This window comes from Hordeum vulgare, chromosome 2H (assembly GCF_904849725.1).
Source record: "Hordeum vulgare subsp. vulgare chromosome 2H, MorexV3_pseudomolecules_assembly, whole genome shotgun sequence".
NCBI lineage: Eukaryota > Viridiplantae > Streptophyta > Magnoliopsida > Poales > Poaceae > Hordeum > Hordeum vulgare.
In genome coordinates this window covers 276,129,098-276,147,580 of record NC_058519.1, presented here as the reverse complement: position 1 = coordinate 276,147,580, position 18,483 = coordinate 276,129,098, and positions in this window count along the sequence as shown.

The following is an 18,483-nucleotide window of genomic DNA, read 5'->3' as shown; positions in this document are numbered from 1 at the left end:
TTGCTTTACCATGTGTTAGCGTTGCTAGATGCATGTGCAGTTGTTTCCATGTGATAACATGGGTTCCTTGTTATATCACCCTATTAAATGATATTTATTTTAATGCACCTATATACTTGGTAAAAGGTGGAAGGCTTGATCTTTCGAGCCTGGTGTTTTGTTCCACCTTTGCCGCCTTTAGTTTTGGCTACCGGTGTTATGTTCCATAATTGAGCGCTCCTAACATGATCGGGGTTGTTATGGGGACCCCCTTGATAATTTGTTTTAGATTAAAGCTCGTCTGGCAAGGCCCAACGTTGGTACTATATTTTCCCAACATAATAATTCTGTTAAAACTGAAATGCATAGGGAGTTAGCGCTACCCGAGGATTAATTCTACCTAATACTGGGGCGCTAGTGTTGATGGTGATGGTCCAAAACAGAGCCGTCTGCGGGGCCAACCTGGGGCAACTTGGGAGATGTCTATCAGGCCACTGTACGTTGTGCTTATCCGTCTTGTCCTGAGAACGAGATACTCGGCTCCTATAGGGGTCGTCGACACGCCGGGCGGCCTTGCTGGATTAGTTTTACCTTTGACGAATGTCTTGTGCATCGGTATTCTGGTGATGCTTTGGGTAATCTCAGAGTTGAGGTTTTCCACTAAGGAGTCTGACGAGATCGTGAGTTTCGTGATTGAGGATTTCTATGCGTCTTGTGGTAATTTGTGATGGATTAGTTGGAGCACCCCTGCAGGGTTAAATCTTTTGGAAATCCGTGCCCGCGGTTATGTGGCAACTTGGAAACTTTGTTTAACACTGGTTCTAGACAACTTGAAGTTAACTTAATTAAAACTTGCCAACTGAGTGTGTAACAGTGACTGTCTCTTTCCTGAGCTCCTTCTTCGATCGAGGACAAGGTGGGGTTATGTTTGACGTAAGTAGGTGTTCAGGATCATTCATTTGATCATCAGTAGTTCATGTTCGTCATGCGTAGATCATCCCCCTATTATTCTTGTACTCGTAAGTTAGCCACCTCATATATGCTTAGTCGCTTGTTGCAGCCTCACCACTTAACCATACCTCACCTATTAACCTTTGCTAGTCTTGATACCTTTGGAAATGAGATTGCTGAGTCCCCTCTGGCGCATAGATTACTACAACACCACTTGCAGGTACATGTAAAGGTTATTTGACGCGAGCACGTTGATTGTTCATTTGGAGTTGCTTCTTCTTCTTCGTCATCGATCTAGGATGGGTTCCAGGCCGGTAGCCTAGGATAACAAGGATGGACGTCGTTATATTTTCTCGTTTGTTTTCGTCCGTACTCGGACCCTGCTCTTCTTCATGATGTTTAAATATTGTACTGAGGCGACTCTGATGTAGCTTGTGGCGAGTGTAAGCCAATTCTATATATCTCTTCTTTTCAGTACATGTACTTGTAACGATATCCATTCTTGCGAAACGACGAGATGCGCTTCTATCCCTGACGAGGCCCTCGTGCAAATTGAGGATAGGATCGCATCTTGGGCCTTACATTAGGCAAAGCCCTGTTGGATTAGTTCACCACCACCATGTCGGCGTGCTGGAGAACTACTATATCTCTCCGCCCCTCTGCTGGATCAAGAAGGCGGTGAGCATCATCAGGCTGTACATGTGCTAAACGTAGAGGTGTCGTCCGTTCGGCACTAGATCGTGATGGATCATGATGGGATCGCGGGACGGATCATCATGAGATCATGAGACGGGCTGTGATTTGGATCGCAAAGATGTTCCACTACATCAACTTCGTTATATACGGTTCCACCTAGCGATCTACAAGGGTGTGTAGATTCACTCTCCCCTCTCGTAGATGATCATCACCATGGATAGGTATTGCGTATGCAAAAGAAATTTTTTGTTTCCCTTGCAATGTTCCCCGACACTACCACCACACGTTGGGCCCTAAAAATATGACCCCGCTCGACTTATTAATCACCTAGATCGTTGTCCAACAGTTTCAACTAGTTTTTGGTGTTTTTAGGGAAAGTGTTGGTGGCCGTGTTTAACGCTACACGATGGGGTGGGCTTCAGTGCATATATACACAGTGGCACGCTGTACCAAGTGCCACCCAGATGGTGGGCTTGTGGAACCCTGCGCACATCATTTAAGTCCGTAGAGGAAACTTCAGCTGGACTTCCTTCCGGGTTAGTCTCAAATAGGCGATAAACCTGGACTAGGATCTTGTGTGGTTAACAGTCGTGGTCTACATCCACCGCGGGCTTCTACTTGAAGGTTGCCGTGATACATGACGTGTATATGGCGCTAAGTGGTGGAAACATGTGTGAAGAAGTACACCCCTGCAGGGTTATGAATCTATTCAAATAGTCGTGTCCTCGGATATGGACTACTTGGAGAACTTATGTGGTACATAGACAACTTGAACTGGGTACTCTAAAATACACAAGATAAGTGTCAGTGCTATGGATGGCCTTCTCGTAGGGAGACGGGAGTGGATCCATAGTGGTCCATCGATTTTGTGAATATGTGGACTCGTGTGCGTTATCCCACCTCAAAGGTATTGCTTGTAGTCGTAGTACAGGTAAGACAAGAGTCAAAGCTGGCTTGCTGCAATAAACTCCACAACCCGTTTGTTGATACTGATGCATATGTAGATAGTTCTTATGTAAGTCTTGTTGAATACCTTTGTACTCACGGTTGCTTAATTTATGTTTTTGCAGAGGAGACTTTAGTCTTGCTATTGGTTTTCTACACGAAACTTGATGTTCACCGAATTAGCTTGGGAATCCGATATAGAGATCTGGCTCCTTTGGTATGGTCGTTGTGGATTTGCGCGCTCCTCCAGCCACTTTAAGTAGATGTCTGTACCCAAACATGTTGTGCTTCTGCTTGATGCTTGTATGACTTGAGTGTTCGGTCATGTGACCACAGTTTGTAATACCACACTATCTTGACTCTTATGAATCTTCAATAAATGCTTCAGTCGTAGAGTTGTGTTGTGGTAACATGTTGTATCTACACATATCGTGCATCTTGTGTGTATTTTTTGAAATGCATTGTATGTGTGTGGGATTCAACACCTAGTTGTATGCCTTTAGTAGCCTTCTTTACGAGAAATGCCTCTTTGTGCTTCCACTGAACCTTGGTAGCTTGCTACTACACCAGACACATTGATTGACTGGCTTGTATCCTTCTTTGTTGTTGTGCCATTCCCTATGGGGAAACGTCACGCGGTGTATTGGAGGCCTTTTAGCTTGCTATGACTCGTTTATACACGTTGTTGACCGAAACCTGCATTGTTGGGTTACGTATGCATATCCCTATACGATTGTGTCACTTGGGTCTATAACTAGTCATGTCGACTCGGGTTCTCTGACATATGGTTGTTAGCGACATAATCATATACGTGAGCCAATAGGCGCAAACGGTCCGGCCAAGGTAAGGCGGAAACCGTTGTGTACCATGCATAGGTTGCAAAGCTATATGATGTGTTACATGCTAGATTTGTATGGCTTAGGATCAGGGTACCGACAACGTTGGTATCAGAGGTTGACTTTCTATAGGATAACCAAGGCAAACTAATCGATGTTGAGTCTCGCAACTCTTTAGTTATATAAGGGGATTTATTGTCGAAGGTAGCGTAAGACTATTTTTATTCCTTTCCTTGTGTCATTCTTATTCTGAGTCACAATCTTCTTTTTTCTACGAGGATTAAGGAACTAGGCTTTCTCATCTATTTATTAGAATGATGGATTACTGTGCTCGATACCTATAGGAAAGTTGCTGTCTTGCTGGATCGATGTCTCCATAAAAATCCAGTTGTTATGTTGTTAGTTTCATGCAGGTTGCCTCATATTTCATGCCCGTACAATCGTTATGCTTTTCAAATTATCCAAGGTTTATAAATAATATGATGCATTTTCAAATCTCTTTTCTCTTGATTCGATCTCATTTTGGGCCAGACAAAGCACACTAGTTATTGTGTTGAAGTATTCTATTACCCTGACGTAATTGTTGAAGTGTTAGGAAACCATGTTATCCCCAAAACCACCCAATAATCTAGCTATGTGTTGTCTTCCGAGTGTGATAATTCTAGCCCTTGTTATCGAAAGAATCCTATGATGCTACTTAGTCAGTAGGTATTTTATTTGTGGGTTCTTGAACCCAAGGGTCATTCTACTCACTCCCGTTGATAGTATTTGCTCGTTCCTTTAGGATGTTAGTAACCTTGTTCTAACCCTCAAGGTCTATGGTATATTGTTCTTCCACTACCATGAACCATCATGGCAGATGTTCTTCATGAACTAAATGATCATAATAAGAGTGCTCTTGATGAGTTCTCTATTCCATATGGTGACTCTGCTAATCTTCCCTATCTGCATGGGTTATTCGGAAGAATTATATTGAACGCGTTCGACGTGCTAACCTATGCATACACAACTCAGTAAAATCACGTCCTCTTGAGTTGCCCCTCTACAATTGTATTCTAACCTTTGGGTATCCGGATAGTCAAGAGTATTTTTGCATTCGTATTCCTTAATGCATATTATTCTTGAGGATGCCCAACCATGCTATTCCAGAATGACTAGGAGAAGAAAACTCCAGTGCCTCGTCCATTTCTTGGATTTGGTTAAAGCGGTTGTATTTCGCAGATCAAAATGCCACCCCAGCTTCTATTCTGTTCCATCCTGAAGTATCACCGTCTTTATGGCTTACTTTCGCATAAGAATTGCAGAACCTCTTATGAATTCTTGATATTGTTGTACATCTCTCCATCATTATTCGTTATTCGGTGTCCGTATTGGTTGTAACAAGAATATAGACAAGTGAACCATAATGTGTGAGATCAATACTTCTAGCAACCTTGTTGCTTGGTAGTTAATGGACACTATTTTTATTCTTGGTATGTTGGTTATTGAATCACCATTCGAAGATTGATCGTGCTACCTAGTCCATCTTTCCAGGTACGCTCTTCGATCAATGGGTTAGGATTCTGTTAGTCCTTCGCTCAGTTGATCACATCGTATTGCCCTGAAAAGCAAGATTGTTCCCAAGCTTAATAACATATCGTTGGTTCATGATTTTTTGAATATCTTCCTAGAAGTATTACTAGGTTGACCCCGACCGTATGTTGAGTTTGTGATCAAGTTCGTTTTCTTGTAAACCACCCCTGCTCCAAGAATCCATGTTGGATACCCCTGAACTAGTTAGTTAAGCTAAACAACAACTTGGAGAGTTGGAAGATAAAGGCTTTGCCTAACTTACTCCGTTTCAATGGGATATATTTTATGTTATGTGAGTCTTGAAGAAAGAGAATATCTTCATCGATTGAGCCTTATGATCAATTGTTGCACCTATCGCCTTGTCCAATCTTTGATTTGAATGTGAGTTATCATCAAATCAAAATCAGAACCAACGATTTTCATAATGTTGTATTACCCATGGATTTTTCCTCGGACATACACCATTATATCTTTTATTCTGAACAATGTTGTTATATTGCTCACATAGTTGTGGAATTATTTTTATACGAAAACCTCGAGGAACTGTTGTTGAGCCCGTCAACAACATCCTTATCTTTTGTATGACTAAGTTGAACATTAAAGCTAGTTTTGGAAACTTTTGAAAGCATTACCTTCGTGTTATCCATGAAGTGTATGTCTTGATGAAGTAAGTGACTTTCTCTACATTGATGTGCATTTGATGCAAGTTGTCGCCATGATTCGAGAAAAGTTTGTTCTGTTCCTCCGGAATCATCGCAGGTCAATCATGCACTTGTGAAGTATTCAATGGATTGATAGGCTCGCTACCTCCATTCCATATGAATCTCCTAGCACACCAAGCAACTTATTGATTTGTTCAAGAAAAAGAAGTCGAATAAGTGCTAATACTACTTCATGCACATGGCTTTGTTACCTCAAATGATGGTTCCCAAACAAAACTTGGTAGTGTTTTGTAGTAAGGTTTTCATACGACCACATTGTCTTGAACAGTGTGTTCACATGTGTCGTGCAATTCAGCTCATGTTTTGGAGCTCTCTTCCGTAGTTCATTTCTTGAGAATCTTGCAACGTTATCTCATCGATTAGTGTTCTAAACCCTTCTTTTTAGACATGCTAAGTTTGGAATATTCTGACACCAACCAGATCTAAATCTCAGGCAGATATGATGGTTGGAACGATTCCCAAGAATTATAATTTTGGTATGTGTGATTTCCGGTAAAGTGATGTTGTGGATAACCACCTAACCGGAAGACTTATTATTATAATATCTTATACCAACAACATTAGCCACCTCCCCATGAGTACCGTGTATGACTTAATCTAGAAGTTGTTCCTCATGGGCCCCTTTGAGCCCCGGATTTTGACCTTTACTTGATGTTTTGGATACCAAACATTACCTATAATTGGGTTACACTAGTACATCAAGGAGAACATTAGAAGCGGAGTGCTAAATGTCTCATGGTCGATCATCCAGATTTCGTTCCCTTGGCATAGCTAAGGTGAAATCTCAAGAAGTGTTATCGTCCTTTGCACATGCATCCTCCATTATTATTCATCATGGTAGTGTGATGTGTTCCTAGGATCCATGGCATGGATGTTGGTAAAACCTTGATGAATATGGAAATGCTCAAGTCCTTGAGAGCATACTCAGACACTAGGTTATATACCCGGTATCAATTGGAATGTGCCTTCCGTTTGCCGGGTTATCCTATAACCCTAGTTTCCTTTCCAAACTGAGTATGTGATTCTTTCAAATTCCTTCAAACGATCGTTTGTAAATTGCCTTAGCCTGATATGAAGAGTTCCAATGATATTTCTATCAACAGTAATTCTTTTTTCCACTTAAGGGAATAACTATACAAGTCACCTCCTAAGGTGTCCCGTTATGGTACTAAGGGCAACTTAACTCCTCAGTAATTTAAAACCTCATCACCATCTACTTTAGCGTGGAAGTGTTTCCTATCAAATTGAACCTTAATCTTCTATTCCTTCCATTTCCCTGATGTGTGTTTTGAGTCTCAAATTGAGAGATTTTTCACATCTCATTCCACGAGTTGATCATGAGTTACTCGACCTTCGTGGAGATCTATTCTTGTAGAGTTTTCCATTATTTCACGTTGTGTTCGGTCAAGCTTCCAAAGCAAAGCTGTCAAGATCATCATGTTGCAACAAATAAACATCTTCGAGAAGGGCAATTGGATGATGAAGATTGTGATAGATACTGTCCCATCTGTCCTCTTACTCTATGCCTGAATCTCGAGATGAGATTTTGTTTAGTGGTGGTGAGTTATCACATCCCGAATTTATCCTTGCCTATTATTGCATTTCATCCATGCATTATTCTCAATTCAACTGAATTTGAATGAGGAATGATCAAGCCTCACAAAGAATTCGGTCAAAATAGAAATATTAAAATTACCTCAAAAAAGTCGAGGAAAATGTGTGTGGTATTGTGAGAAAATATTGGCAAGAGGGAAAATGCAAACCAATACTTTTGGGATTACATGAATATTTATCTTGGGCATTTGAGTTAATCCAAATATTATCTACATTGGATTTATATCTATCATATATTAAATATATGTCCAATAATTCTGAAACCTGTTATGTGTGGCACTCGTTAATTCCACTTATTACACATAATTATTTTTAGGATTTTAAAAAATGGTTTGATATTTTTATTAAACCAAAACATATTGCAGAAAATAGAAAACAGAAGAAATTAGAAAAGAGAGAAGGAATACCTCGGCCACTTACCTCGCTCTATAGCTGAGGCGCATCCCAGCTAGAAACCGCTGTGAGTCGTCTACCACTTCCAGCCTACTAGCTGAGGCGTGTCGACATGCGCTCGACCGAGGCCTCCACCTCCTCCCTGCCTCCCTGGCTTCTCGTCGACGCACCTAGACGACTACTACGGCAAAAAAAGACCTTCCAACGGCGCCAGAAACAATGCTGACGGGAGACTGTTCTTTACTCCTCAACAACGGCACCACGAATCCTTCTTCTACGGCTACGCCTTTAGGGACTTCCTAGGCAAATATGCAAAGGATTTCCCCGCGGCCTTGGAGCCTTGCGTTGGTGTTCCCTCGAAGTGGAAAGGGTGATGTAGCGCACCGGTGGTAAGTATTTCCCTCAGTTTTGAGAACCAAGGTATCGATCCAGTGAAGGAGTATCGCAAGTGCCTGCACAAACACAAAGATCTTCCTCCCAATGCTATGAAGGGGTTGTCAATCCCTTATAGATTGTTTGCCAAGTGAGAACTGAAAGCAACAAAGTAACAAAGCAAAGTAAAAGCGAAAGTGGAAACGATAGGTGCGAATAGACCCGAGGGCTGTAGTGTTCACTAGTGGCTTCTCTCATGAAAGCAAGTAGACGGTGGGTAAACGAATTACTATCGAGCAATCGATAGAACCGCGCAAAGTCGTGACGATATCTATGGCAATGATTATATCTATAGGCATAACGTCCAAAACAAGTAGGCCGATACTTTATGCATCTACTACTATTACTCCACACGTGACCGCTATCCAGCATGCATCTAGTGTATTAAGTTCAAAAGAACAGAGTAACGCCTTAAGCAAGATGACATGATGTAGATGGACAATCTCATATCTACGACAAAGCCCATCTTGTTACCCTTGATGGCAACTACACGATGCGTGCCTTGCTACCCCTATTGTCACTGGGAAATGTCACCACATGGTAAGAACCCAAAACCAAGCACTTCTCCCATTGCAAGAATCATAAATCTAGTTGGCTAAACAAAACCCAAGACTCGGAGAGACTTACAAGGATATCAAATCATGCATATAAGAAGTCAGCAAAGACTCAAATATATATCATAGATAATCTGATCACAAATCCACAATTCATCGGATCTCGACAAACACACCGCCAAACAGAATTACATCGGATAGATCTCCATGAAGATCATGGAGAACTTTGTATTGAAGATCCAAGAGAGAGAAGAAGCCATCTAGCTACTAACTACGGACCCGTAGGTCTGGAGTGAACTACTCACGAGTCATTGGAGGGGTGATGATGTTGATGAAGAAGCCCTCCAACTCCAAAGTCCCCTCCGGCAGGGCACCGGGAAGGGGCTCCAGATGAGATCTCGCGGAAACGGAAGCTTGCGGCGGCGGAAAAGTGTTTTTGTGGACGCCCTGCTTTTTTCTGGATTTTTAAGGAATATATAGGCCAAAGACCTAGGGCAGGGGGGCCACAGGGAGGCCACAAGCTTGGTTGCCGCAGCCTCCCCCCTGGCCGCGGTAACAGGGCTTGTGGGCCCACTTGCTTGGCCCTCAATCCTCTCGATCTTCCTCTGTTTTGGAAAAAAATCATTTTGGGGATTTTATTCCGTTTGGACTCTGTTTCAAAATCAGATCTGAAAAGAGTCAAAAACACAGAAAAAACAGGAACTGGCACTTGGCACTGAGTTAATAAGTTAGTCCCAAAAAAGATATAAAAGGTAAGCAAAACATCCAAAGTTGACAAGATAACAGCGTGAAACCATCAAAAATTATAGATACGTTTGAGACGTATCAAGCATCCCCAAGCTTAACTCCTACTCGTCCTCGAGTAGGGAAGTGATAAAGAATGAATTTTTGATGCTATCATGCTACCTAGCATAGATGTCCTTTGTAACTCCTCGTATGTGACGTGAATTTTCAGATCCATTAGATTCAAAACAATAGCTTGCTATTGATGTGGAAACAATAATACTTCAAGCAAACTAGCAAAGTAATCATGAACTTTCAAAATAACAAGGCCAAAAGAAAGTTATCCCTACAAAATCATATAGTCTGGCTATGCTCTATCATCATTGCACAACGAATTTAAATCATGCACAACCCTGGTATTGGCCAAGCAATTGTTTTCACACCTTTACTTTCTCAAACTTTTTCAACTCTCACGCAATACATGAGCGTGAGCCATTGTTTTAGCACTATAAGTGGTGTGGAGTGTGGTGGAGGTTGCAAGAAAAACAAGGAGAAGATTGTCACATTAACTAGGCATATCAATGAGCTGTGGAGATGCTCATCAATAGATATCAATGTGAATGAGTAGGGATTGCCATACAAATGATGCACTAGAGCTAAGAGTAAGTGAAAGCTCTTAAAGAAAACTAGTGGGTGTGCATCCAACTTGCTTGCTCACGAAGACCTAAGGCAAATTTGAGGAAGCCTATCATTGGAATATACAAGCCAAGTTATATAATGAAAATTTCCCACTAGCTATATGGTGGTGACAAAACAAGAGACTCTCAATCATGAAGATCATGGTGCTTAATACGCACAAGTGTGGAAAAGTGGTAGCATTGTCCCTTCTCTCTTTTTCTCTTTTTTTTTTGAATGGGCTCTTTGGCCTCTTTTTTTATTATTTTTTATTTTGGTGGGCATCTTTGGCCTCTTTTATTTCCTCACATGGGACAATGGTCCATCAATGATGATCATCACACTTACAACTCAACACTTAGAGCAACGATGACTCTATATGGAATGCCTTCGGTAGTGTACCATGACAACGATCTAGCATGACATGGACATTAATGAAAACATCATGCTAGCTATCTTATGATCATGCAATGGCAATGTAGACGTGGTGGCACATGTTATGGTGGTAGTTGCATCGCAATATATCTCGGAATGCCTTTGAAAAAGCCATAGTAGGTAGGTATGGTGGCTGTTTTGAGGGAGGCTAATGGTGGGTTTTGTGCACCGACGAAAGTTGCACGGCACTAAAGAAGATAGTGATGATGGAAGGTGAAAGTGCATCTAAACCATGGACTCAACATTAGTCATGAAGAACTCATATACTTGTTGCAAAAGTTCTATTAGTAATCGAAACAAAGCATTCAATGCATACTCCTAGGGGAAGGGTTGGTAGGTATAAACCATCGCACGATCCCGACCGCCACACAAAGGATGACAATCAATAGACTAATCATGCTCAGACTTCATCACATAGCCGTTCACCATACGTGCATGCTACGGGAGTCACTAACTTCAACACAAGTATTTCGAGATCCACAACACCTTACTAGCATAACTTCAATATTATCATAACCACAACTCAAAACTAGTTGAGATGAATCAAACTTCTCTAACTATTCAATGCACATGAAGGTGGAAGTTTTCATATCCATTTGGATAACTACCCCTTTTGAGACTACTTTCAAAGCATAGATCAACTACCAAGCCACGCACCGCCGTGCTCTAAAAGATATAAGTGAAGCACATAGAGAAAAATCAACTAGCTCAAAAGATATAAGTGAAGCACATGTGAGCTGAATTGTCTAACCAAAGGATATAAGTGAAGCTCGACAAAATCACAGTGAGTGCATGTCTCTCTCTCTAGGTGTGCAGCAAGGATGATTGTGACGCAACAAAAATAAAAGACTCCTACGATACAAGACGCTCCAAGCAAAACACATAACATGTGGTGAATAAAAATATAGCCCCAAGTAACGTTACCGATGGATTGAAGACGACAGAGGGGATGCCTTCCTGGGGCATCCCCAAGCTTAGGCTTTTACGGCATCCTTGAATCATCTTGGGGTGCCTTGGGTATCCCCAAGCTTGAGCTCTTGCCACTCTTTACCTTTTTGTCCATAAGAACTTCACCCAAAACTTGAAAACTTCAGAACACGAAACTTAAAGAGAAACTCGTGATAACATTAGTATAAGAAAGCAAACCACCACTTCCTTAGGTACTGTAGCAAACTTGAATTCTACTTATGTTGATGTTGGGTTACTGTGTTTTCAATCTTCCATGGCTAATACCCCCCGATACTATCCATAGTTTCATCAAAATAAGCAACCAACACAACAAGAACATAATCTGTTAACAGCAGACCAGTCTGTAGCAATCTGTATACTTCGTATACTTCTGGTACTTCAAAACTTCTGCCAAATTACTAAGATCTTAATAATTTGCGTAGAAACCAGCAGAAAAAAGAATCAACTCAAAATCTCTTACAGAAAAAAATGAAAATTCTTTTTGTGAGCAGAAAGTTTCTGTCTTTTCCAGCATGATCAAACGATCATCCCCAAGACTAATCATAACGGTTTTGCTTGGCACAAACGCCAAAAGAAACACAAAAAACACAATCATAACGGAATTATGAAAGTGTGGAAAACACAAAACAGAAAGAAAAAGGATAGATTCGTTGGGTTGCCTCCCAACAAGCGCTATTGTTTAACGCCCTTAGCTAGGCATTGATAAATCAATGATGCTCACACAAAGGACAAGAATTGAAGCACAACGAGAGCGTCATAAAGCATGTGAAAATCACATCTAAGTCTAACATACTTCCTATGCATAGGCATTTTATAGGAAAACAGATTGTCAAGACAACCAATAGTTGCGATATGCAAGGAAAAAGAAAAAGACAATAGCAATCTCCACATAACGAGAGGTAATTTGGTAACATGAAAGTTTATACCACAATATTTTCCTCTCTTATAGCAATTACATGTGGGATCATATTTGAATTCAACAATGTAACTATCATATAGGATATTCTTTTCATGATCCACATGCATGCAAAGTTGACGCTCTTCAAAAATAGTGGAATTATCATCAACTAAAGTCACGACTTCTCCAAACCCACTTTCAATATTATTGCAAATATCATATTCATCATGAGGTTTAAACAAATTTTTAAGATCATAAGAAAGATCATCACCCCAATCATGATTATTGCAATAAGTAGTGGTCATAGCAAAACTAGCATCCCCAAGCTTAGGGTTTTGCATATTTTTAGCATGATTGTCACTAATAGAATTTATAGTGAAATCATTGCAATCATGCTTTTCATCCAAGGAGCCCTCGTGAATCACTTCATGAATTTCTTCATCACGATTTTCAGATTCACGCATCTCAAGCAAAACTCCATAGAGAAAGTCAAGTGCACTCAACTTACTAGCAATTGGATCAACATAACTGGATCTCTTAAAGAGATTAGCAAGTGGATGAGGATCCATATCACTAGATTTTCAGCAAGCGAAGATGCAAGCAAATTGAAGGCACATGGCACACAAGCGAACAGAAAGTAAGTGAGAGAAAAGGGCGAACGAAAAAGGAAAACGAAAAAGGCAAATTGTGAAGTGGGGGAGAGGAAAACGAGAGGCAACTGGCAAAAAAAGTAAATGCAAGAGATGAGTTTGTGAGACCTACTTGGATAGATCTCTCCTTCCCCGGCAACGGCGCCGGAAATTCTTCTTGCTACGACAACAAAAGACCTTCCAACTGCGCCAGAAACAGTGCTGACGGGAGACTGTTCTTTACTCCTCAGCAACGGCACCAGGAATCCTTCTGCTACGGTTACGCCTTTAGGGACTTCCTAGGAAAATATGCAAAGGATTTCCTCGCGGCCTAGGAGCCTTGTGTTGGTGTTCCCTCAAAGCGGAAAGGGTGATGTAGCGCAGCGGTGGTAAGTATTTCTCTCATGAAGGGGTTGTCAATCCCTTATAGATTGTTTGCCAAGTGAGAACTGAAAGCAACAAAGTAACAAAGCAAAGTAAAAGCGAAAGTGGAAACGATAGGTGTGAATAGACCCGGGGGCCATAGTGTTCACTAGTGGCTTCTCTCATGAAAGCAACTAGACGGTGGGTGAACGAATTACTGTCGAGCAATTGATAGAACCGCGCAAAGTCGTGACGATATCTATGGCAACGATTATATCTATAAGCATCACGTCCAAAACAAGTAGACCGATACTTTCTGCATCTACTACTATTACTCCACACGTCGACCGCTATCCAGCATGCATCTAGTGTATTAAGTCCAAAAGAACAGAGTAACGCCTTAAGCAAGATGACATGATGTAGATGGACAATCTCATATCTACGACAAAGCCCATCTTGTTACCCTTGATGGCAACTACACAATCTGTGCCTTGCTGCCCCTACTGTCACTGGGAAAGGTCACCACACGGTAAGAACCCAAAACCAAGCACTTCTCCCATTGCAAGAATCATAGATCTAGTTAGCCAAACAAAACCCAAGACTCGGAGAGACTTACAAGGATATCAAATCATGCATATAAGAAATCAGCAAAGACTCAAATATATATCATAGATAATCTAATCACAAATCCACAATTCATCGGATCTCGACAAACACACCGCCAAACAGGATTACATCGGATAGATCTCCATGAAGATCATGGAGAACTTTGTATTGAAGATCCAAGAGAGAGAATAAGCAATCTAGCTACTAACTACCGACCCGTAGGTCTGAAGTGAACTACTCACGAGTCATTGTAGGGGCGATGATGTTGATGAAGAAGCCCTCCAACTCCAAAGTCCCCTCCGGCAGGGCACCGGGAAGGGTCTCTAGATGAGATCTCACGGAAACGGAAGCTTCCGGCAGGGCTCCGGTGACCATTTGGTCACCCGACTATGCCCAAGAGCGTCGTGAGGCCCCGTAGATGCTTCCTAGATGCCTAAATCGCTCGCTCGCATGCTCTAGTTGCATGTGCCGCATGCACCATAGCACCACCACCGCTCTTTTCGTTGTCGTTGTCGCTACGGACCACCCGAGCAAGTCCTGCTAGCCCCACCCGACATGCGCAGCTCCTAGCTCTCCAGTGCACCCAACCACACCTGAAACCAATGCATGTGGATGTTTTCAAATGATGTCCGATCCGTATCATAGTTGTTTTGGTCACCGCTGGCTTGCCACCGTGTTTGAACTCTGGTGTGTCATCGACGTGTGGAGCCCTCTAGCCAGATATTAGTTTAGGGGCTGATGACGTAGCTAATTAAATCCGAGTCACTAACAATGGACCCAGGCCTGTTAATAATTAGCTAGGTGTTAATTAGCCTTGCTTAATACTCTAGTGTGTCTCACTAACGGCCGTGAGGTGTCAGTTTTGACCTAGCCACGTCAGGGTTGACTGGCCCCACCGGTCAGCCTCTGGAGATGCCCCTCTGTCATTGACATGTGGGTCCAACCTGTCAGGTTTTACCTGCACAAACATGTTGACTACTAACGGAAGCATGACCCCCTGATGAAGCAGTTAATAATTTCTCGATTTAAAACAACTCATGAAATTCTAAAAAATAGTTTGAACTTCAAAAAAATCATAGAAATTCAACCATAACTCATATGAAAATAATTTATATATGAAAAATTATCAAAAAAATGAAATAAATTTGTTTACGGCATTTTCGTTCATGTTAGAAAAACTTATGTCCTCTGTTTTGGACATATCAAATAAACGCCATTTAAATAACCACATATGAAGTTTGAATTTGAAAATTTGGTTTGAACCAACTTCATTTAATGTTCCTATTTATCAGTGTTGTTTCCTCTCAGTAGGCGATGGTTTTGACGTTGTGATCATTGAGACCAATGAAAAATCATTTCTATCTTCATAACTGTCAAGCATGCAACCCCCCTTGAGCATACTGATATAAACCCACTCTCTCGCTTCCGCTCTCTTTTACTGCATTAGGACAATTATGATTCAACTGTTACATGTTCTCGGTAGTTGAACCCATTCATTTGCATGACTTGTCTTTGTCATAGTAAATAGTTGAAACCACTTAGCATGAGTAGCAACTGCTTGGGCCTTGTTTTGCTTACTCATCCAGGCTTGCTTACTGTGCCTACTATGCTTAGAATCGTGTCGGGTCTGATCCAACTGGGGGATGAATTGGAATGGATGTGTTCATGTCCTACAGTATGAGAGTTAAGTGTGTTAATCTTAGTTGGTAAAGGTAGCGATGATAGTCCATGTAGGAGTACATGGCGGGTTGTCTCATTGGACCCGTCCTTAGGAACTCAGTTATGTGTATGTGATCCAAGATAGCTACTATCACACTTTGGGCCCTTAGATATCACCCAGCTCGGCTTATTAATCGCCTAGATCTCTGTCCAGGAGTTGCAACACGTTTCTTTTGTTTTTAGGGAAAGTGTTGGCCATCATGTTTAGCTCTACCTCACGGGGCGGGATTCAATGCGATATATACAGAGTGGCACTATGTAACAAGTAGCACCCCGATGGTGGGCTGGTGGAACCATGCGCACATTGTTTGAGGCCCTAGAGAAAACTTCAGCCAGACTTCCTTGCGGGTTATTCTCAAATAGGCGATAACCTGCACTAGGGTCTTGTGTGGTTAACGGTCGTTGTCTACATCCACGTCGGGCTTTCACTTGAAGGTTGCTGGGAAAAATGACGTGTATATGGCGCTTTGTGGTGGAAACATGTGTCAAGAAGTACAACCCAGCAGGGTTATGAATCTATTCGAATAGTCGCGTCCTCGGATATGGACTACTTGAAATGGGTACTCTAAAATATGCAACATAAGTGTGAGTGTTGTATGGCCTTCTCATAGGGAGACGAGAGTGGATCCATAGTGGTGTATTTATTTGGTGAATACGTGTACTCGTGTGCGCTATCCACATCAAAGATACTACTTGTAGTCGTAGTACAGGTAAGCCAAGAGTCAAAGATCGCTTGTTGCAATAAACTCCACAACCCATTTGTTGATACTAATGCATATGTAGATAGTTCTGATGTAAGTCTTGCTCAGTACCTTTGTACAAACGGTTGCTTAATTTGTGTTTTTGCAGAGCAGACTTCAATCTCGCTATTGGTTTTCTATGAAAGTTCGATGTTGACCGGATTATCTTGGGAATCCTAGACAGAGGTTTGGCTCCTTTGGTAGGTCGTTGCAGATTTTCAGGATGCTCGAGTCACTTCTAGTAGATGTGTGTACCCAGACATGTTGTGTTTCCGCTTGATGCTTGTATGACTTGAGTGTTGGGTCATGTGACCCCTATTGGTAATATCATACTATGTTGACTCTTATGAGTCTTCAATAAATGTTTGAGTCATAGAGTTGTGTTGTGATACCATGTTGTATCTACACATATCGTGCATATTGTGTGTATGTTTTGAAATGCATTTTATGTGTGGGATTTGGCACCTAGTTGTATGCCTTTAGTATCCTTCTTTACGGGGAAATTCCTCTTTGTGCTTGCACTGAGCCTTGGTGGCTTGCTACTAGTTCGGATGCAGCGATTGACAGGCATGTATTGTTCTTTGTTGTTGTGCCTGTCCCTACGGGGAAATGTCACGCGGTGTAATGGAATCTATGTAGCTTGCTACGACTCGTCTATACACGCTTTTGACTGAGACTTGCATTGCTAGGTTACGTATGCTAGTCCGTGTACGTTTGTGCCACTTGGTTCTATAACTAGTCATGTTGACCTAGGATCTCTGACATATGGATGTTAGAGACGTAATCATATACATGAGCTAATAGGCGCAAACGGTCTGGGCAAGGTAAGGCGGCATCCCTTGTGTGACATGCGTGAGGCCCCAAAGCTATATGATGTGTTACATGCTAGATCTATATGCCTTGGGATCAAGGTCCCGACATACCTGGTAAAAGGTGGAAGACTTGCCCTTTTTCTCAATGTTTTGTCCCATCTTTTCCGCCCTAGTTACTTGTGTACCAGTGTTAGGTTCCGTCTTGAACGCTCCTAACATGCTTAGGTCTATTATGGGGACCCCCTTGATTTTCGTTTTGGGATAAAACTCTTCCGGCAAGGCCCAACATTGGTACTACATTTGCGTAATAACTAGTAAAAACGCATAGGGACCCGCCAGCACCCACGAATAATTAATCAACAACCCGGGCCAGTGCTCCTCTTGAGTGTTGGTACAAACTGAGCGATGTCCTGTGCCCTGGTCACCGGGGTTTCAGACAGCCCGACGTCTAGCTCATCAGGTGGCCTTGCTGGATTTGGTTTACCTATCTCGAACGCCTTATGCACGAGGATTCTGAGGATACTTTGGGATATATCGAGGTTGAGGTTTTCCACCGGGATTCCGAGGAGACTATGGGTTTTTCGTTGTTGAGGTTTTCCATGCAGCTTGTGGCTAGTTTGTGATGGATGAGTTGGAGCAACCCTACAGGGTTAAATCTTTCCGAGAGTCATGCTCGCTGTTATGTGGAAACTTGGAAACTTTGTTTAGCACCCGGTCATAGCAAACTTGAAGTAAACTCAATTGAAATATGTCAACTATGTGTGAAATAGTGACTGTCTCTATTCAGGAGTTCTGAGTCCGAGAGAGGACACGGAGGGGTTATGTTTGACTCTTAAGTAGGTGTTCAGGATCACTTCTTGATCATTACTAGGTCACATCTATTTATGCATGGATCCCCCCTCTTATTCTTGTACTCCTAAGTTAGACCCTCAAATAAATGCTTAGTGCTTGTTGCAGCCTCACCACTTAACCATACATCACCTATTAAGCTTTGCTAGTCTTGATACCTTTGGAAATGAGATTGTTGAGTCTCTATGGCTCATAGATTTCTACAACAAGAGTTGCAGGTACAGGTAAAGTGATACTTTGACGTGAGCGTGATGATTGTTCTATTTGGAGTTTCTTCTTCTTCGTCATCGTCGATCATAGGATGGGTTCCAGTCCGGCAGCCTGGGATAGCAAGGATGACGTCGTTTTATTCGTTTGATTTCGTCCATAGT